Source organism: Triticum dicoccoides, chromosome 3A, assembly GCF_002162155.2.
Source record: "Triticum dicoccoides isolate Atlit2015 ecotype Zavitan chromosome 3A, WEW_v2.0, whole genome shotgun sequence".
Taxonomy (NCBI): domain Eukaryota; kingdom Viridiplantae; phylum Streptophyta; class Magnoliopsida; order Poales; family Poaceae; genus Triticum; species Triticum dicoccoides.
Genome location: NC_041384.1, coordinates 653093261 through 653115654, shown reverse-complemented (window position 1 = coordinate 653115654; position 22394 = coordinate 653093261). Strand labels below are relative to the sequence as shown.

At 45.3% G+C, this 22394-nt stretch overlaps 1 long non-coding RNA gene across 4 annotated transcripts; it reads left to right on the top strand.

The window, feature by feature from the left end:
* The first annotated feature begins 17903 nt into the window (after window positions 1–17903).
* LOC119269966 lies at window positions 17904–20283 on the top strand. Of its 4 annotated transcripts, none has more exons than XR_005133857.1 (5): window positions 17910–18336; window positions 18447–18640; window positions 18741–18792; window positions 18886–19067; window positions 19605–20280. It is a non-coding gene; the product is annotated as an uncharacterized LOC119269966 (long non-coding RNA). The 4 variants fall into 4 exon arrangements; XR_005133858.1 differs by having other exon boundaries at window positions 18741–18924; window positions 19002–19067; XR_005133856.1 differs by having other exon boundaries at window positions 17904–18340; window positions 18741–19067; window positions 19605–20283.
* Window positions 20284–22394: the final 2111 nt, after the last annotated feature.

Here is a 22394-nt window from a genome sequence, read left to right as displayed (position 1 = left end):
AATGTTTATTATTCATGCTAGAATTGTATTAACCGGAAACATAATACTTGTGTGAATACATAGACAAACAGAGTGTCACTAGTATGCCTCTACTTGACTAGCTCGTTGATCAAAGATGGTTATGTTTCCTAGCCATAGACATGAGTTGTCATTTGATTAACGGGATCACATCATTAGGAGAATGATGTAATTGACTTTACCCATTCCGTTAGCTTAGCACTTGATCGTTTAGTATGTTGCCATTGCTTTCTTCATGACTTGTACATGTTCCTATGACTATGAGATTATGCAACTCCCGTTTACCGGAGGAACACTTTGTGTGCTACCAAACGTCACAACGTAACTAGGTGATTATAAAGGTGCTCTACAGGTGTCTCCGAAGGTACTTGTTGGGTTGGCGTATTTCGAGATTAGGATTTGTCACTCCGATTGTCGGAGAGGTATATCTGGGCCCTCTCGGTAATGCACATCACTTAAGCCTTGCAAGCATTGCAACTAATGAGTTAGTTGCGGGATGATGTATTACAGAACGAGTAAAGAGACTTGCCAGTAACGAGATTGAACTAGGTATTAAGATACCGATGATCGAATCTTGGGCAAGTAACATACCGATGACAAAGGGAACAACGTATGTTGTTATGCGGTCTGACCGATAAAGATCTTCGTATAATATGTAGGAACCAATATGAGCATCCAGGTTCCGCTATTGGTTATTGACCAGAGACGTGCCTCGGTCATGTCTACATTGTTCTCGAACCCGTAGGGTCCGCACGCTTAACGTTACGATGACAGTTTCATTATGAGTTTATGTGTTTTGATGTACTGAAGGTTGTTCGGAGTCCTGGATGTGATCACGGACATGACGAGGGGTCTCGAAATGGTCGAGACATGAAGATTGATATATTGGAAGCCTGTGTTTGGACATCGGAAGTGTTCCGGGTGAAATCGGCATTTTACCGGAGTACCGGGAGGTTACCGGAACCCCCCGGTAACCTAATGGGCCGTAATGGGCCTAGTGGAGGAAGAGGAGAGGAGGCCAAGGGGCATCCGCGCGCCCCTCCCCCCCAAGTCCGAATTGGACAAGGAGGGGGGCGGCGCCACCCCCCCTTTCCTTTCCCCTCTCTCTCTCTCCTTCCCCCCCCCAAGTCCTAGTCCAACATGGAAAAGGGGGGAGTCCTACTCCTGGTAGGAGTAGGACTCCTCCTGGCGCGCCCCTTGCCTGTCCGCACCTCCTCCCCCTTGCTCCTTTATATACAGGGGCAGGGGGGCACCCCATAGACACAACAATTGATCATTGATCTCTTAGCTGTGTGTGGTGCCCCCCTCCACCATAATCCTCGATAATATTGTAGCGGTGCTTAGGCGAAGCCCTGCGATGGTAGAACATCAAGATCGTCAGCACGACGAAGCCCTGCGACGGTAGAACATCTAGATCGTCACCACGCTGTCGTGCTGACGGAACTCTTCCCCAACATTCTGCTGGATCGGAGTCCGGGGATCGTCATCGAGCTGAACGTGTGCTAGAACTCGGAGGTGCCGTAGTTTCGGTGCTTGATCGGTCGGGCCGTGAAGACGTACGACTACATTGTAACATCCCAAATTTTCAATTTGGAATGTTATACATAGATCATCATGCATATCATATTTTCTTGCATTTTAGTCGATCCTAGAAATTTCACGCAACTCAAGGACCCTCGGAGAGAGTTGGAGATTTCGTTATTTTCATATTTGAGTTTTCTCAAATTATGAAAAGATTATCATTTGATTTATTTATTTTATCTTCAATTATTTTTCCGGTGTCAAAAATATAAGAGAGGGAATAATATGACTTTCCCAAATTTAGGAAAAATGAAGATTTAATAAATAGATCAAATTTTGGTTTCGGTGTTTTTTTGCATTTTATTCGGATAGGGAAAAATGCGCGTTTTCGAAAAATTGCATTTCAGGTCCGGAGTAAAGTTCATTTTGTTCGGCTCATTTTTAGGAGTCGGGGAAAATTTACTTTAGAATTTTTGGAGTTCGTTTAGATTTTCTTTCTTTTGTTTTTCTGCGCGCGTAACCGTTTAAAAAAAAAGGGCAGCTCCCGCAGGCCAGCCGGGCCAAGGCCCAGCCAGCCACCGCCCCAGCCTCCCGTGCGCCAGGCGCCAGGCGCAGGAGCGCCAGGCCGCCGCCTCCCCTCGCTCAAGTCGAGTCCTAAAAGGACTCTGGCCGGTTAGCCCCTCCCCTTTCCTTTGTTTCGTTTTCCTTTTCCTACTCTATTTCTTGTCCCCTACCCCAAGTAATCCTCCCCACCTATATAAATACCCCAACACCCCCTCCTCTAAACCCATCAAATCAAGCCCCAAGCCCTCCACCGCACCCCACCCCGCACCCGACATCGCCGCCGCGCCACCCCACACCCGCGCCGCCGCCCTTGTGCCCTAGCGCCGCCGCCGCACCTTGCCCACGCCGCCGCCACACCTTGCCCACGCCGCTGGAGCCCCTCGCCGGAGACCTCGCTGGAGGTTGCCCCGCGTCTCTTTTCCTCGGATCGTTTTCTTCTAATCGTTCTGATTCTTTTCTTCTCTTCCGATTCGTTTTCTTTCCGGTTCTTCTCTAAACCGTTCCGGTTTTCTAGATCGGTTTTTCGTTTCGGTTTTCTTCTCCGAAACCCTAGATCGGATTCTTTTTCTTTTCCGATTTAGTTGCCTTTGGACCGTTCGCCGGACCGTTCGTCCTAACGAACGTGATCACCGGATTCTTCTAGGTTAACGAACGTCCGTTCGTTTAACCGTTCTTCTTTTCTTTCTGTCGGATTTATTCCGCGATCGCGATCTCAGATCCGATCTTCGTTCTAGTTTATCTTCTCGCTCGTTTATCGGAATCAGGTGATTCAAGCGCCTGGAGTTTCGTCTCGAAATCGCCGTTCTGTCTAATCAACTTAAACAAGTTTTTGCTACTGTAAAATTTTGATCTAATTTCAACTTGCTAGAACCGAGTTGTTTTCTTCCGCCGTTTGTTTTCCGTTTCTTTGTTCAGTTCTTTCTTTCTTTGCAACCGGAGTTCTTAAGTTGAACTTTCTGGTTCGATCTCTTGTTCGAGTTTTACCTGTGCATTAGATGAGTACTTATTGCATGCTTGTTGTTTGTCTGTGATAGATTACCCGGATTGCGCCGCTTGTTACTTCGAAACCCTAGGACTCGCGGATCATCAGCAAGGCAAGTAACACTTTGATCATACCTTTTCTACAACCCATGTTTTATTGCATTAGATCAATCCTCTCACATTGCATGATTAGGATCTAATTAAATTGTGGGATGGGAAGTAGATGAGGTAGTACCTATCACCTGTATTACTATGAAACCTTTGGGAGTTACTTCTACGTTTGCTTATTATGCCATGCTATGCTAGTAGATGTGGATTGGGTGAGTGATATCCATGACAGATGTGAGTTGATAATTTTAATGGTTTATCTAAGGTGGCAACTTAAACACACATCTGGGTGGATTGAGGCACCTGATGTCTATCAGGACTTGCCTGTTTTTTTGGACCGCCACCCAGGCTCAAAGGGATCATAAGATAATTCATGCTAGAAACTTCCGTGTGCAGCCACATGCTACTATGGGCTCTGGCATAGTTGACTAAGTTGTGCGAACTCTTACGGGGTGGACTAGCAGATGTAGGGGTTATAGGTGGTACGGTCTACCCCACATGTAAGGTGCTAGCGCTTCTGAAAGACTATGTCTCGGTCATTCGTTTCTCAAACACCATGTAGTGCGAGAAAACAAACGGAGGCGATCGAGTCATGTGGGGAAACGTGCGCAAACCTCTGCAGAGTGTACAAACTAATCATGATTAGCCGTGTCCCCGGTTATGGACAACTTGAGTATCTAGTACTTGAATATCATTGTGAATCTCAACATGTTACTCTAATTAATGTTGTTGGGTTTTAATTGTTCACTTAATTGGGATCGGAATGCTGTCAACCATTCTCGATGTTTAACAACCACCATGATAGTTAAATAAATTTATTCCTTTGCAGTAGGGAAAAACTGGCTTTACGCAAAACTGTAACCATAGAGCTTTCCACCAGCCATATATGCATATAGTATAGCTGTTTCATTCCATTACTCTCTATGTGTTACTTTGCCAGCATATTCCATGTGCTGACCCGTTTTCGGGCTGCAACTTCTCATGTTGCAGACTTTTCAGACGACGATGAAGGTGTTTTAGGTCGTGGTTCTATACTCAGTGATGCCGTTGGAGTTGATGGACCCATTTATATTCCAAGTCTTCCGCTGTTATCGACACTAGATGGCCTTAAGCCATACTTATTGTAATAAGTTCTCTTTTGAGACAATGATGTAATAAGTGTGTGATTGCCACTCTGCTATAAATCCTTCGATGTACTATGTGGTGTCAGCATTACTGATCCAGGGATGACACCTGAGCACAGAGCACTTGATCCATTCGGGTCGGGTCGCTACAGAGAATGGTATCAGAGCACACGCTGACTGTAGGACACGACCACTAAGTTAAAGCCATAGATCACCATTCTCTTCCCATTTTCTAACTCCTCATCTTTTCTACTCTTTTAGGATGACGCACACGAAGATTAAGTACGCTCAACCGGATGAAGGCACACCATTTGGATTTCACCTGAAGGAAGTCACCAAGTACCTGAACATTGGATTACCAAGCTTCACGGGAACCTTCAACGCCACTCTGCCTGAAGAGGAGCGCTGGAAGATTCAAGCTCACGTTCCGGGAAGGACATTCGCGCCACTCACGAAGCCTATAGATAGTGTTTTCAATGACCCAACCTGGAGTCTGGGAAAGAGCATGGCAGCTCATATCACCATAGGATGGATTGGAGAAGTTTACCAAGAAGACCTCAAGGACACTATCTACCAAATTTGCGGACGCCGAGATGAACAATGGGAGTTAGTCAGCACCAAGAAGGATAGATCCATTGCATCATTCATCTAGGAGTTAAACCAGCACATTCGACGCCACGAGAACCAGATGTGCAATGATATGATAGAGTTGAAGAATACAAAGGCAAGGATCATCGAGCTAGAAGGACAACTGAAGTCTACACTCAAGGACTACATGGACGAGATCGTAGCTCTAGCAAGACACAATGGCGATCTTAAGCAGGAGATTGAAGAACTCAAGAGGAAGTTAGCATCCCAGGAGGACGACGAGTACGTCGCATGTCCGGACAACTACATCATCATCGACGACACCGATTCGGATCCAAGTGAACCCGACTTTGAAGACGAAGCTGGAGTAGATATCATGGAGTCTTCCACCGGTTCAAATTTCTAGATGACCACCAGATAGTAGTAGTATTTCCCCCATGTAAACATTATAGTCGAGCACTTTTGCGATAGTTTTAGATCGTTTGTAAGCCCTTGTTTGATTGATTGAAGTGATTTTGTGTGCATTTGCTCATGTGCATTGGGGTAGTGTTTTCCCTTTAGACCTCACTCTATTCTTAATTCTCGTCTTTTCTAAACCCTCAGATGCCTCCAACCCAAGCCCTTAGGTCACCCATGTTAGTAAGCTCACCAGGAGCGGAGTTCATGGCTAGACGATGGTGTGATCGGTTACCATTAAGGATTGGTAACTATGTGTTTCCCTCAGACCTAATAGTATTGGAATCTCAAGGATTGGATGTGATATTAGGCATGGATTGGTTGTCGATGTATGGAGGAAACATCGATTGCGCTAGTAAGTCAATTTTGCTTACCACACCAAAAGGAAGAAGGATCAAGTATGTATCCCGGCATGTGCCAAACAGGACACAAGTAAACTGCCTAACAGGAGTTGTGCAGGAGGAAGTACCAGTGGTAAAGGATTTTCCTGATGTATTTCCTGAGGAATTGCCAGGCATGCCACCGGATAGAGACATTGAGTTTTTGATTGAGTTATTGCCAGGCACTGGGCCAATATCAAAGAGACCATATAGGATGCCAGCAAAGGATTTGGTGGAAATTAAGAATCAGATTAAGGAGTTATTGGATAAAGGTTACATTCGCCCAAGTTCTTCGCCTTGGGGATCACCCGTACTTCTAGTAGAAAAGAAGGATGGATCATTAAGGATGGTTGTAGATTATCGGGGATTGAATGAAGTAACCATCAAGAACAAGTACCCACTGCCAATGATCAACGATCTGTTTGATCGATTGCAAGGAGCTAAAGTGTTTTCCAAGATCGATTTGCGATCATGGTACCATCAATTGAAGATTCGGGAGCAGGACATACCTAAGACAGCATTCACCACGAGATATCGACTGTATGAGTATACCGTTATGTCATTTGGATTGACTAACGCACCTGCCTATTTCATGAACCTGATGAACAAAGTTTTTATGGAGTTTTTGGATAAGTTCGTCGTAGTGTTCATTGATGACATCCTGGTTTATTCAAAGAATGAAGAGGAGCATAAGGAACATTTGCGTTTGGTTTTGGAGAAACTAAGGGAACATTAGTTATACGCCAAATTCAGCAAATGTGAGTTTTGGTTGAAGGAAGTTGGATTCCTCGGACACATTATATCCGAAGAAGGTATAGCAGTTGACCCCACAAAGGTTGAGACCATAACCAAATGGGAAGCACCAACAACAGTTGGAGAGATCTGGAGTTTTCTTGGACTCGCAGGATACTACCGGAGATTCATTGAGAACTTTTCAAAGATTGCAAAGCCTATGACTGAATTGTTGAAGAAGAATACTGAGTTCAAATGGACTAGGGAGTGTGAGGCTAGTTTCCAGGAGTTGAAGAAACGCTTGGTTACCTCACTAGTATTGATTTTGCCAGATCAGACCAAGGATTATGAGGTGTATTGCGACGCTTCACGTCGAGGACTTGGAGCAGTGCTTATGCAGGAAGGAAGAGTTGTTTCGTATGCTTCACGATAACTGAAACCTCATGAATTGAATTATGCTACGCATGATTTGGAGTTAGCAGCCATAGTGCATGCATTGAAGGCGTGGAGACATTTCCTCATTGGAAATCATTGTGAGGTGTACACGGATCACAAGAGTTTGAAGTACATTTTCACGCATAAGGAGTTGAACCTCAGACAGAGGAGATGGTTGGAGCTCATCAAGGATTATGACATGAGATTGCATTACCATCCCGGAAAAGCTAATGTGGTAGCTGACGCATTGAGCCGTAAGAGCCATGTCAACACCCTAGTGACGGGAGAAGTACCAAAGGAGTTAGCAGAAAACCTTCGTGAGCTATGTTTGGAAATAGTTCCGAGAGGCTATGTAGCAGCATTGGAGATTCAGTCAACATTGATGGATACGATCAGAGAAGCTCAGAAATCTGACAAGGAGATTGCTGCTATAAAAGAGAAATTGAGCGAAGGAAAAGCAAAGGGATTTCGTGAGGATGAGCGCGATACCTTATGGTTTGAGGACCGTATTTATGTGCCCAATGACCCGGAGATCAGGAAGTTGATTTTGCAAGAGGCACATGATTCACCGTATTCGATTCACCCAGGGAATACCAAGATGTATTTGGATTTGAAGGAAACATTCTGGTGGACCGGAATGAAGAAGGATATTGCAGCATATGTAGCAGTTTGTGATGTATGTCAGAGAGTAAAGGCAGAGCATCAGAAGCCAACAGGATTGTTACAACCATTGCCGATACCCGAATGGAAGTGGGATAAGATAGGCATGGATTTTATCACAGGACTACCCAGGACAAAATCAGGCTATGACTCGATATGGGTAGTAGTTGATCGTTTGACGAAGGTAGCACATTTCATTCCAGTTAAGACCACTTACACCAGTGCTAAGTTGGCGAAGATATACATGACTAGGATTATTTGTTTGCATGGAGTTCCGAGGAGTATCGTATCAGATAGAGGAACCCAATTTACCTCAAAGTTTTGGAATCAGTTGCATGAAACTTTAGGAACCAGACTAGAGTTCAGCACAGCTTTTCATCCGCAGACGGATGGATAGACTGAGAGAGTCAATCAGATTTTGGAAGATATGCTGAGAGCTTGTGCACTAGATTATGGATCTAGCTGGGACGATAACTTGCCGTATGCGGAGTTTTCTTATAACAACAGCTACCAAACCAGTTTGAAGATGGCACCTTTCGAAGCTTTATACGGAAGGAGGTGCAGGACACCGTTGTCATGGGACGAAGTTGGAGACCGTCAATTCTTTGGACCAGATTTGATTAAGGAGTCTGAACAGAAAGTTAAGTTGATTCGCGATAGGCTCAAGGTAGCCCAATCCAGGCAGAAGAGCTACGCAGATTCTAAACGCAAGGAGATAGTTTACGAAACCGGAGACAGAGTTTATCTTCGAGTATCCCCACTTCAAGGAGTTAAGCGCTTTGGAGTTAAGGGAAAATTAGCACCGCGTTTCGTTGGACCGTATAAGATCTTGCAACGTATGGGAGAAGTCGCTTATAAGTTGGAATTACCAGAGGGACTGTCAGGAGTTCATGATGTATTCCATGTTTCTCAGCTCAAGAAATGTCACGCCGAGATGGCGGAGGTACCGCTAAGAGATACCGTGCCACTTGAAGCAATTCAGCTGAATGATGACTTAACGTATGAGGAGAAGCCAGTCAAGATTCTCGATTATGCCAGCAGAGTTACCCGCAGCAAGGTTATCAAGTTTTACAAAGTTCAATGGAATCACCACTCAGAGGATGAAGCCACCTGGGAAAGAGAAGAAGATTTGCTTAAGGACCACCCTCACCTATTTTCTAGCCAACTCGAATCTCGAGGGCGAGATTCATCTTAAGGGGGCTAGGTTTGTAACATCCCAAATTTTCAATTTGGAATGTTATACATAGATCATCATGCATATCATATTTTCTTGCATTTTGGTCGATCCTAGAAATTTCACGCAACTCAAGGACCCTCGGAGAGAGTTGGAGATTTCGTTATTTCATATTTGAGTTTTCTCAAATTTTGAAAAGAGGATCATTTGATTTATTTATTTTATCTTCAATTATTTTTCCGGTGTCAAAAATATAAGAGAGGGAATAATATGACTTTCCCAAATTTAGGAAAAATGAAGATTTAATAAATAGATCAAATTTTGGTTTCGGTGTTTTTTTGCATTTTATTCGGATAGGGAAAAATGCGCGTTTTCGAAAAATTGCATTTTAGGTCCGGAGTAAAGTTCATTTTGTTCGGCTCATTTTTAGGAGTCGGGGAAAATTTACTTTAGAATTTTTGGAGTTCGTTTAGATTTTCTTTCTTTTGTTTTTCTGCGCGTGTAACCGTTTAAAAAAAAGAGCAGCTCCCGCAGGCCAGCCGGGCCAAGGCCCAGCCAGCCACCGCCCCAGCCTCCCATGCGCCAGGCGCCAGGCGCAGGAGCGCCAGGCCGCCGCCTCCCCTCGGTCAAGCCGAGTCCTAAAAGGACTCTGGCCGGTTAGCCCCTCCCCTTTCCTTTGTTTCGTTTTCCTTTTTCTACTCTATTTCTTGTCCCCTACCCCAAGTAATCCCCCCCACCTATATAAATACCCCAACACCCCCTCCTCTAAACCCATCAAATCAAGCCCCAAGCCCTCCACCGCACCCCACCCCGCGCCCTACACCGCCGCCGCGCCACCCCACACCCGCGCCGCCGCCCTTGTGCCCTAGCGCCGCCGCCGCACCTTGCCCACGCCGCCGCCGCACCTTGCCCACGCCGCCGGAGCCCCTCGCCGAAGGTTGCCCCGGATCGTTTTCTTCTAATCATTCTGATTCTTTTCTTCTCTTCCGATTCGTTTTCTTTCTGGTTCTTCTCTAAACCGTTCCGGTTTTCTAGATCGGTTTTTCGTTTCGGTTTTCTTCTCCGAAACCCTAGATCGGATTCTTTTTCTTTTCCGATTTAGTTGCCTTTGGACTGTTCGCCGGACCGTTCATCCTAACGAACGTGATCACCGGATTATTCTAGGTTAACGAACGTCCGTTCGTTTAACCGTTCTTCTTTTCTTTCTGTTGGATTTATTCCGCGATCGCGATCTCAGATCCGATCTTTGTTCTAGTTTATCTTCTCGCTCGTTTATCGGAATCAGGTGATTCAAGCGCATGGAGTTTCGTCTCGAAACCGCCGTTCCGTCTAATCAACTTAAACAAGTTTTTGCTACTGTAAAATTTTGATCTAGTTTCAACTTGCTAGAACCGAGTTGTTTTCTTCCGCCGTTTGTTTTCCGTTTCTTTGTTCAGTTCTTTCTTTCTTTGCAACCGGAGTTCTTAAGTTGAACTTTCTGGTTCGATCTCTTGTTCGAGTTTTACCTGTGCATTAGATGAGTACTTATTGCATGCTTGTTGTTTGTTTGCGATAGATTACCCGGATTGCGCTGCTTGTTACTTCGAAACCCTAGGACTCGCGGATCATCAGCAAGGCAAGTAACACTTTGATCATACCTTTTCTACAACCCATGTTTTATTGCATTAGATCAATCCTCTCACATTGCATGATTAGGATCTAATTAAATTGTGGGATGGGAAGTAGATGATGTAGTACCTATCACCTGTATTACTATGAAACCTTTGGGAGTTACTTCTACGTTTGCTTATTATGCCATGCTATGCTAGTAGACGTGGATTGGGTGAGTGATATCCATGACAGATGTGAGTTGATAATTTTAATGGTTTATCTAAGGTGGCAACTTAAACACACATCTGGGTGGATTGAGGCACCTGATGTCTATCAGGACTTGCCTGTTTTTTTGGACCGCCACCCAGGCTCAAAGGGATCATAAGATAATTCATGCTAGAAACTTCCGTATGCAGCCACATGCTACTATGGGCTCTGGCATAGTTGACTAAGTTGTGCGAACTCTTACGGGGTGGACTAGCAGATGTAGGGGTTATAGGTGGTACGGTCTACCCCACATGTAAGGTGCTAGCGCTTCTGAAAGACTATGTCTCGGTCATTCGTTTCTCAAACACCATGTAGTGCGAGAAAACAAACGGAGGCGATCGAGTCATGTGGGGAAACGTGCGCAAACCTCTGCAGAGTGTACAAACTAATCATGATTAGCCGTGTCCCCGGTTATGGACAACTTGAGTATCTAGTACTTGAATATCATTGTGAATCTCAACATGTTACTCTAATTAATGTTGTTGGGTTTTAATTGTTCACTTAATTGGGATCGGAATGCTGTCAACCATTCTCGATGTTTAACAACCACCATGATAGTTAAATAAATTTATTCCTTTGCAGTAGGGAAAAACTGGCTTTACGCAAAACTGTAACCATAGAGCTTTCCACCAGCCATATATGCATATAGTATAGCTGTTTCATTCCATTACTCTCTATGTGTTACTTTGCCAGCATATTCCATGTGCTGACCCGTTTTCGGGCTGCAACTTCTCATGTTGCAGACTTTTCAGACGACGAGTAAGGTGTTTTAGGTCGTGGTTCTATACTCAGTGATGCTGTTCGAGTTGATGGACCCATTTATCTTCCAAGTCTTCCGCTGTTATCGACACTAGGTGGCCTTAAGCCATACTTATTGTAATAAGTTCTCTTTTGAGACAACGATGTAATAAGTGTGTGATTGCCACTCTGCTATAAATCCTTCGATGTACTGTGTGGTGTCAGCATTACTGATCCAGGGATGACACCTGAGCACAGAGCACTTGATCCATTCGGGTCGGGTCGCTACATACATCAACCACGTTGTGCTAACGCTTCCGCTTTCGGTCTACGAGGGTACGTAGACAACACTCTCCCCTCTTGTTGCTATGCATCACCATGATCTTGCGTGTGCGTAGGAATTTTTTTGAAATTACTATGTTCCCCAATAGAGAATTATGTCGATCAGTATCTTATCTGGAAGATTAACTCCCACTCGATTCAAGCGATTGTAATACCCAGACAATCTGAGCACATGCTCACTGCTTGAGCTATTCTCCTCCATCTTTTTAGCTATAGAACTTGTTGGAGACTTCATATCTCTCAACTCGGGTATTTGCTTGAAATATTAACTTCAACTCCTGGAACATCTCATATGGTCCATGACATTCAAAACATCTTTGAAGTTCCGATTCTAAGCCGTTAAGCATGGTGCCCTAAAATATCAAGTAGTCATCATATTGAGCTAGCCAAACGTTCACAACGTCTACCTCTACTCCTGCAATAGGTCTGTCACCTAGCGGTGCATCAAAGACATAATTCTTCTGTGCAATAATGAGGATAATCCTTAGATCACGGATCCAATCCGCATCATTGCTACTAACATTTTTCAACATAATTTTTCTCTAGGAACACAATAAACTGGGAGCAACATCGCGAGCTATTGATCTACAACATAGATATGCTAATACTACCAGGACTAAGTTCATGATAAATTAAAGTTCAATTAATCATATTACTTAAGAACTCCCACTTAGACAGACATCCCTCTAATCTTCTAAGTGATCACGTGATCCATATCAACTAAACCATGTTCGATCATCACGTGAGATGGAGTAGTTTCAATGGTGAACATCACTATGTTGATCATATCTACTATATGATTCACGCTCGACCTTTCAGTCTCCTTGTTCCGAGGCCATATCTGTTATATGCTAGGCTCGTCAAGTTTAACCTGAGTATTTCGCGTGTGCAACTGTTTTGTACCCGTTGTATTTGAACGTAGAGCCTATCACACCCGATCATCACGTGGTGTCTCAGCACGAAGAACTTTCGCAACGGTGCATACTCAGGGAGAACACTTATACCTTGATAATTTAGTGAGAGATTATCTTATAAAGCTACCGCCGAACTAAGCAAAATAAGATGTATAAAAGATAAACATCACATGCAATCATAATATGTGACATGATATGGCCATCATCATCTTGTGCCTTTGATCTCCATCTCCAAAGCATCATCATGATCTCCATCGTCACCGGCATGACACCATGATCTCCATCATCTTGATCTATATCAATGTGTCGTCACATGGTTGTCTCGCCAACAATTGCTCTTGCAACTATTGCTATCTCATAGCGATAAACTAAAGCAATTATTTGGCGCTTGCATCTTATGCAATAGAGAGATAACCATAAGGCTTTTGCCAGTTGCCGATAACTTCAACAAAACATGATCATCTCATACAACAACTTATATCTCATCACGTCTTGACCATATCACATCACAACATGCCCTGCAAAAACAAGTTAGACGTCCTCTACTTTGTTGTTGCAAGTTTTACGTGGCTGCTACGGGCTGAGCAAGAACCGTTCTTACCTACGCATCAAAACCACAACGATAGTTTGTCAAGTTGGTGTTGTTTTAACCTTCGCAAGGACCGGGCGTAGCCACACTCGGTTCAACTAAAGTTGGAGAAACTGACACCCGCCAGCTACCTGTGTGCAAAGCACGTCGGTAGAACCAGTCTCGCGTAAGCGTACGCGTAATGTCGGTCCGGGCCGCTTCATCCAACAATACCGCCGAACCAAAGTATGACATGCTGGTAAGCAGTATGACTTATATCGCCCACAACTCACTTGTGTTCTACTCGTGCATATGACATCTACGCATAAAACCTGGCTCGGATGCCATTGTTGGGGAACGTAGTAATTTCAAAAAAATTCCTACGCACACGCAAGATCATGGTGATGCATAGCAACGAGAGGGGAGAGTGTTGTCTACGTACCCTCGTAGATCGAAAGCAGAAGCGTTATCACAACACGGTTGATGTAGTCGTACGTCTTCAGGATCTGACCGATCAAGTACCGAACGCACGCCACCTCCGAGTTCTGCACACGTTCAACACGATGACGCCCCTCGAACTCCTATCCAGCCGAGTGTTGAGGGAGAGTTTCGTCAGCACGACGGCACGGTGACGATGATGATGTTCTACCGACACAGGGCTTCGCCTAAGCACCGCTACGATATGACCGAGGTGGATTATGGTGGAGGGGGCACCGCACATGGCTAAGAGATCAAAAGATCAATTGTTGTGTCTTTGGGGTGCCCCCTGCCCCCGTATATAAAGGAGTGGAGGAGGGGGAGGGCCCGCCCTCTCTATGGAGCGCCCTAGGGGAGTCCTACTCCCACCGGGAGTAGGATTCCCCCTTTCCTAGTAGAACTAGGACCCTTCCAAGTAGTAGGAGTAGGAGGGAAGGAAAGGGAAGGGAGAAGGAGAAGGAAGGGGGCGCCCCCCTCCCTAGTCCAATTCGGACCAGCCCATGGGGAGGGGTGCGGCCACCCTTTGAGGCCTTTCTCTCCTTTCCCGTATGGCCCATTAAGGCCCAATACGAATTCTCGTAACTCCCCGGTACTCCCGAAAATGCCCGAATCACTCGGAACCTTTCCGATGTCCGAATATAGTCGTCCAATATATCGATCATTACGTCTCGACCATTTCGAGACTCCTCGTCATGTCCCCGATCTCATCCGGGACTCCGAACTCCTTCGGTACATCAAAACACATAAAATCATAATATAATCGTCATCGAACTTTAAGCGTCCGCACCCTACGGGTTCAAGAACTATGTAGACATGACCGAGACACGTCTTCGGTCAATAACCAATAGCGGAACCTGGATGCTCATATTGGCTCCTACATATTCTACGAAGATCTTTATCGGTCAAACCGCATAACAACATACGTTGTTCCCTTTGTCATCGGTATGTTACTTGCCCGAGATTCGATCGTCGGTATCTCAATACCTAGTTTAATCTCGTTACCAGCAAGTCTCTTTACTCGTTGTGTAACACATCATCCCGCAACTAACTCATTAGTTGCAATGCTTGCAAGGCTTATAGTGATGTGCATTACCGAGTGGGCCTAGAGATACCTCTCCAACAATCGGAGTGACAAATCCTAATCTCGAAATACGCCAACCCAACAAGTACCTTCGGAGACACCTGTAGAGCACCTTTATAATCACCTAGTTATGTTCTGACTTTTGGTAGCACACAAAGTGTTCCTCCGGTAAACGGGAGTTGCATAATCTCATAGTCATAGGAACATGTATAAGTCATGAAGAAAGCAATAGCAACAAACTAAACGATCAAGTGATATGCTAACGGAATGGGTCAAGTCAATCACATCATTCTCTAATGATGTGATCCCGTTAATCAAATGACAACTCATGTCTATGGCTAGGAAACTTAACCATCTTTGATTCAATGAGCTAGTCAAGTAGAGGCATACTAGTGACATACTGTTTGTCTATGTATTCACACATGTATTATGTTTCCGGTTAATACAATTCTAGCATGAATAATAAAAATTTATCATGATATAAGGAAATAAATAATAACTTTATTATTGCCTCTAGGGCATATTTCCTTCAGTCCCGACTATTGTCACTTCGGGGTTGCCGGATCATAACACATAATAGGTGACTATAGACATGCAAGATAGGATCAAGAACTCTCATATATTGATGAAAACATAATAGGTTCATATCTGAAATCATTGCACTTGGGCCCTAGTGACAAGCATTAAGCATAGCAAAGTCATAGCAACATCAATCTCAGAACATAGTGGATACTAGGGATCAAACCCTAACAAAACTAACTCGATTACATGATAAATCTCATCCAACCCATCACCGTCCAGCAAGCCTACGATGGAATTACTCACGCACGGTGGTGAGCATCATGAAATTGGTGATGGAGGATGGTTGATGATGACGATGGTGACGGATTCCCCTCTCCGGAGCCCCGAACGGACTCCAGATCAGCCCTCCCGAGAGAGTTTAGAGCTTGGCGGCGGCTTCCTATCGTAAAACGCGATGAATCCTTGTCCCTGGTTGTTTTCTCCCCGAAAGTGAATATATGGAGTCGGGGTTGAGGTCGGTGGAGCATCAGGGGGGCCACGAGGCAGGGGGGCGCGCCCCCCACCCTCGTGGACAGGTGGAGGCCCCCCTGACATGGATCTTCCTTCCAGTATTTTTTATATATTCCAAAATAATTCTTCGTTGATTTTCAGGTCATTCCGAGAATTTTTATTTCTGCACAAAAATAACACCATGGCAATTCTGCTGAAAACAACGTCAGTCCGAGTTAGTTCCATTCAAATCATGCAAGTTAGAGTCCAAAACAAGGGCAAAAGTTTTTGGAAAAGTAGATACGACGGAGACGTATCAGTACCCTCTTAGACCGTAAGCGGAAGCGTTTGACAGCGCGGTTGATGTAGTCGAACTTCTTCTAGCTCCGACCGATCAAGTAACGAACGTACGACACCTCTGAGTTTTGCACACGTTCAGCTCGGTGACGTCCCTTGTCTTCTTGATCCAGCAAGGCATTGAGGTAGTAGATGAGTTTCGTCAGCACGACGGCATGGTGACGGTGATGGTGAAGTGATCCTCGTAGGGCTTCGCCTAAGCACCGTGAGAATATGACCGGGGGTGTAAACTGTGGAGTGGGGTGTCGCACACAGCTAAAAATTGATGTTGTGTGTTCTAGGCGCCCCCCTCCCCATATATAGGTGGGAGGGGGAGATGCTAGGAGGCTCCCAAGGGCTGGCCGCCGACCCCCTTGGGGCTTCCTTACCCTGCGCCCCTGCCATATTTGACGGAAGGGGGGAGGAAAGAGGGGGGGAGAGAAGGAAGTGGGAATCCTAATCCACACTTGCAGTTCTCCCTTTCCCTTTCCTTCTCCATCCCTGGACGGCCCATATGTGGGGCGCACCAGACCCTTGTGGCTGGTGCGTTTCCCCACTTGGCCCATAAGGCCCATATCTTTTGCCAGGGTGCCCAGAACACCTTTCGATGAGCCGATATGTATCTGGTACCCTCTGGAACACTTCGGTGTCCGAATACTATTGTCCTATATATCAATCTTTACCTCTCGACCATTTCAAGACTCCTTGTCATGTCCGTGATCTCATCCGGGACTCCGAACAACATTCGGTCACCAAAATCACATAACTCATATAATACAATATCGTCATCGAATGTTACGCGTGCGGACCCACGGGTTCGAGAACTATGTAGACATGACCGAGATACCTCTTCGGTCAATAACCAATAGCGGAACCTGGATGATCATATTGGCTCCTACATATTCTACGAAGATCTTTATCGGTCGAACCGTTATGACAACATATGTTATTTCCTTTGTCCATCGGTATGTTACTTGCCCGAGATTCGATCGTCGGTATCTTCATACCTAGTTTAATATCGTTACCGGCAAGTCTCTTTACTCGTTCCATAATACATCACCTCGTGACTAACTCCTTAGTCGTTTGCTTGCAAGTTTATGATGTGTATTACCGAGAGGGCCCAAAGATACCTCTCCGATACTCGGAGTGACAAATCCTAATCTCGATCTATGCCAACTCAATAAACACCTTTGGAGATACCTGTAGAGCATCTTTATAATCACCCAGTTACGTTGTGACGTTTGATAGCACATAAGGTATTCCTCTGGTATCCGAGAGTTGCATAATCTCATAATCGAATGAATATATATTTGACATGAAGAAAGCAATAGCAATAAAACTGAACGATCATAATGCTAAGCTAACGGATGGGTCTTGTCCATCACATCATTCTCCTAATGATGTGATTCCGTTATCAAATGACAACTCATGTCTATGGCTAGGAAACCTTAACCATCTTTGATCAATGAGCTAGTCAAGTAAAGGCTCACTAGGGACACGGTGTTTGTTTATGTATTCACACATGTATTTAAGTTTTCGATCAATACAATTCTAGCATGAATAATAAACCTTTATCATGAATAAGGAAATATAAAATAACAACTTTATTATTGCCTCTAGGGCATATTTCCTTCGGCATCAACCTGTTGCTACTATTTAAGTCGACTCGTATACTATTTAAGTCGACTCCTACAGGCATTCATTGATAATGTCACTACTAGTTATCTTTCATGTATGTTACATATTATTGCACACAGTCCAACACAATAATCTGCGGGGTAAGGGTACCTCCTCGCACTATCCATGTTGATAGCATGTACTATTCGTCCGCTCGTTCGCGATTTGCTGTTGGCGATTCTTGTGCAGAGAGATTGGGTGAGCGTGTACTTCCTCAGATACACCTGCCCCCACTACTTCGTTTCCTTCCCTACGAAGATGACTTCGCATCGACTCCCATGTCTACCTCCTCCATGCCTCCCCTACCACCACCACCGCTTAGACACATCGGCTCCTCCTCTACCATTCTCTCAATCTGGATCCAAGGAGGTGGTTGGCAGGGACGCCATCGACCTTAGGGCTGAGGGGTGGCGACCATCCCAGATCAGAGTCAGCTGGAGTGGCTCGAGGGAGACGTGGTCTGGATGGCGTTGCGGCATCCTCGCCATTCGGTATACGCGCAGCTGCGGCTCCTTGCCTTGGCAAGGTCTTCAAGGACGACAAGCTCGTTGAGTGTCTCCTCGACCGCTCCCCCAGCCCCACCTCCTCGAATTCGTATGTTCGTTCCCTTCCGTCCCGTGTCTCCCGTCTACTTCCGAGATTCGCATGCCATCTATTCGAGGATACGCCCATATGGACTGTTTGGTTTTGTTTCTTCTATCCAGGTTGCAGGAGTTCACGAGCTGGCACGACTGCTCTTCTACGACTTCCTAAAATTTTATTTCTTCTTTCCCTTTCCTTTCTTTTGTCTTCACCTGATTGATGTTGTATTATTCATGTGCTGCCGAATTTGTTTTGCAAGTACTTAAATCTTGCTATGGAATGAGGCATCACATTTTTGCCAGGCTAGGGTGTCCAGGTACCTACCTTAGGCCATGGTTTCTTTTACTAAGTTCTGTATAGATGTCTCTTACTTAGTTTGATGGTATGCACATGTTGTTTGATGTCTCTTGGTTCAGGGTTGCTGTATTGGGCACACAAAAAACAAGGATGACGCATGGCACATTTCAGGTGTAAATCTATTTCATATATTGAAAGACATAGGTTGTTCCAGATAGAGTTGTATATTGGTGATGCCTTCTCATTGGTTTGCTGCATATGTAGTTACAGAGTGGGTCGCGCCTTTTCGTCAGGCATCCTCTGGTGCTTCCCACGGTGTCTCTCTCTGTTCTTATTGCTGCTGCACACAAACGACTGACCTTGCTCTGTTTTCTTTCTAGGTTCGACTTGTAGATAGGACACACATCATGGTTAGCTCTTTGGTCATCAACTGGTCCATGACCAAAGTATGTATTCACCACTGACTTCTCTCAGACATATGCATGCTCCTTGTAATCTAGGCATAACAGTTCTTCAGAAAAACTGTATGATCGATCCGCGAGGCGCCGCTGTTGCTATTAGACTAGCTGGAGATGTGGTCATCAACTAATGCAATGCGAGTATGTGATGATGATTTTGACATATGGATGTTGTTGTTCCAAGTTGAATTTCAAGATATTTGTGAGAGGAATTTCACACAAAATTGCTGCAGCTTAATTCACTATACTATTATTATTATTGCATCAGGGAAGGCGTGTATTAGTGTGGTGATAATATGTGTGCATTTCTTATTGCCGTATATTTTCCAATCATTCACTACAAACGAGACTGATCAGAGCATTGCTTGGATTAGGTGTAAAATAATACAGAGGTGTTTTCTTTACACGTGTAATTTACCGGCCAGTGAGCAATTTCCGGCCGGAAACGAAACGACCGAGCGAGGCATGTATTTTTTACGGAGGTATTTGAAACGAAAACGCTGATCCAAACAGGCCCTTATGTAGTAGAAAAGAAGGTCGGCGCTCACGCTCAGGAAGGACATCTCAAAGTCAGTGCAGGAAATGACCACCGCCGTGTTCTCAGCGGAAGGGACAGAGGGGCACAGAAGCTGCTGACATCCTCATCAGAATTTAGTTCCAAGGAGCTTAGTTACTTAATTACCTCCGCTCGTGTATCTTCATTTTCATGTCGTCGCTGGATTATTATTATTGTTACAGTTCAGTAGTAGTCATTCTAGCTTGGCACCGCTAAATTTTATTTGAAATGTAGAATATATTAAAACAAACACAACCGTATATAACTTCTTGTGCATCAGGGAGGCATGCTGTGGAAGCAAAAGGTTGCAGGTTTATGCTAAGTGAGGGAGATATGGTGAAAGCAGCGAAAGGGAAAGACTACAGATTGCTGGATTGGGAGTTTGGGACTTTGCCTGCAAAATGATTGTCGTCCTGAAAGGCTAGGAGTGGGCACTCCTCTGGGTTGCTCTTTGCTTACATAGGCAACAAAATATATTGCACTTCTGCTAATCACAGTTCATCTCTACATTCTCAGTAGGTACTTTAATTGAAGGGCTTTTCTCAATTGTGATAGGAATAACCTGATAGATTCAAAAAATATCTATCTATTTATGTGTAACACCATGGTTTTTGGCCCCTGCTTTTTCTTTCTACTGCTTTAGTTGATCTTGTTGGTTCTTTGCTCTGGTTTTTCTCAGTCAACTCATCTGGACTTAACCAACATAAAGCTAAATAAAAACCTCTCTCACTAGCTATATCTCTCTATAGGATAGCCTCACTTGCACCCCTACCCCAAAACCCTAAGATCATATTCTTTTGAGATATATGCCCTAGAACACCTAAGTTATGAAGTAACCACCACTTTAGTGCTTAGGAAAATTTCTAGATAATTATCATAATTTCTTTGGATCAAATATACTTCAGAAAAGTCCCTTGCTCCACTAGGAACTTTTGCATTTGAGCCCCTCTTCCACTTTTGCATTCTGACCCCTTCTTTCAAGTTGTACAACAAGTACTAGCTAGAGGGGCCCATTTGTTCTGCAAATTTGCATACCCACTCACCCTAGTGACTAAACCAACCACACCAAATCTCACATCCTAACTCTAGTTCATTTGCACTTTGCAAACAACAAACACCTTTTGTCCAAAACCTTCTAGAAGAACTTGTACTCACCTCACTGCACCAGCCCCCCAACTGCAGCCGCACACATGCCTATCTTAGCCCCCCTAGCTACTGGACATAGCCAGCAATGGCAGAGCTTCAACGCGATTTGAGAGGGGGCTAAATGAGTCTTAAATAGAGTTGAGGGGCCTAATCTAGTGTATTCTATTAAAGTTTGTTCAAATATTATTAAATATTACTATGTGTTTATACGAAGAAATAAATTTGGTAAGGGGGCATTGCCCCCTTTGGCCCTCACTAAGCTCCGCCACTGATAGCCAGACGCGGCCAAAACCACCCAGGTATCAGCACCAGGTGGTGACCGTGAGGTTGGCATGCACACATCACGTGCTCTGTGAAGCGCTCATGCCCTGCCCATGCAGCCGTAGCCCAACTGCGCGTCCCTGGCTCCTCTGCCACGCGCAGCCCCTCCCTCGCTCCCCAAGCCCCTCCCTACATCGAGGCGGGCATCGGCCGCCCTCATCCTTTCCTTCCCACAGCGGGCACATCGGTCCCCGTAGCACTCAAACTCCAGCGGACCGGTGATGGGGAAAGGAAGATTCGAAGGCTCCTGGGAGGACCGCATGATCCAACCCCAAAGGGTCCGAGCGCCCGATGCCCCGACGCAATGGACTCGCGTCAAACAGATCCCGCCGTCGGTCGGGCGTTGTTCTCCCAGGAGCTTTGGAGTGCAATGCGGACGACTATTGCCTCCTCCAACCCGCACGAGACGACAGACCAGTCGAGGGATCCGGACTAGTCAGAGTCAGGTTCGCTGCTCGCCATGCCGGAGAAGGCCGAAGATCGCCGGACGAGAGCTTGGGTGGAAGAGTGGAGTGGAAGGAAGTGGCTAGGGTTTGATCCGGGGAGTGGATGGGGACAAATACATGTGGGGTCCGATGGGCCAGCGTGAGCCGGAGCCAACGTGGTGGACGCGCCCGAGCCTTCCAATATTTGGGTTGGATATAAGGGGTGTCGGTCAACCGGGGCGTTTGAGGCTGGTTTGAAGCGCTCGTCTGGGCTTGGGCTTTTTGACCGGCCAGTGACCAGGCCGTCCGCCCGGATGTACAAGGTGGATGGCGGCGGTGAAGGAGGTGTACGACGTGGCGTTCGTCCTCTCCAACTCGTTTTTTTTTTTTTTTGCGGCAACCTCTCCAACTCGTTGATGGAGTACCACCTCCACGTCAAGAAGCCCGGTGATGATGATGAGTAGAGTTAGGTTTTTATTATGTTTTAAGCCAGTATGAACTGGCGCGAACTAGTAGTTAAAAAAAATATAAATTATGCGGCATATGTTTATTGAATTTGTTTTTATATCGTAAACAAAATTCATAGTAGCGCGGTTTGCAAGATACTACTCCGTATATGCTAGAGATGCTGCAAGCTAAGCGAGTAGAGTAATTCTTTGCCGTCCTGGTCTGGAATCTGAACTGATGGATCGAGTCACGGCACACCGGCGCACGAGTCGTGCCTTAGTGACGGAGTCCGTACTGCCCCACAACCGGCCAGGAACCAAACTCCAAAAGTTCCAAAGCTGGTTGGGTCCGTAGGGCGGCGCTGCGAATGCAGACCGCAGCGGTGCAGCGACGGATCGGAATAGGATAGCGCACTGGAAG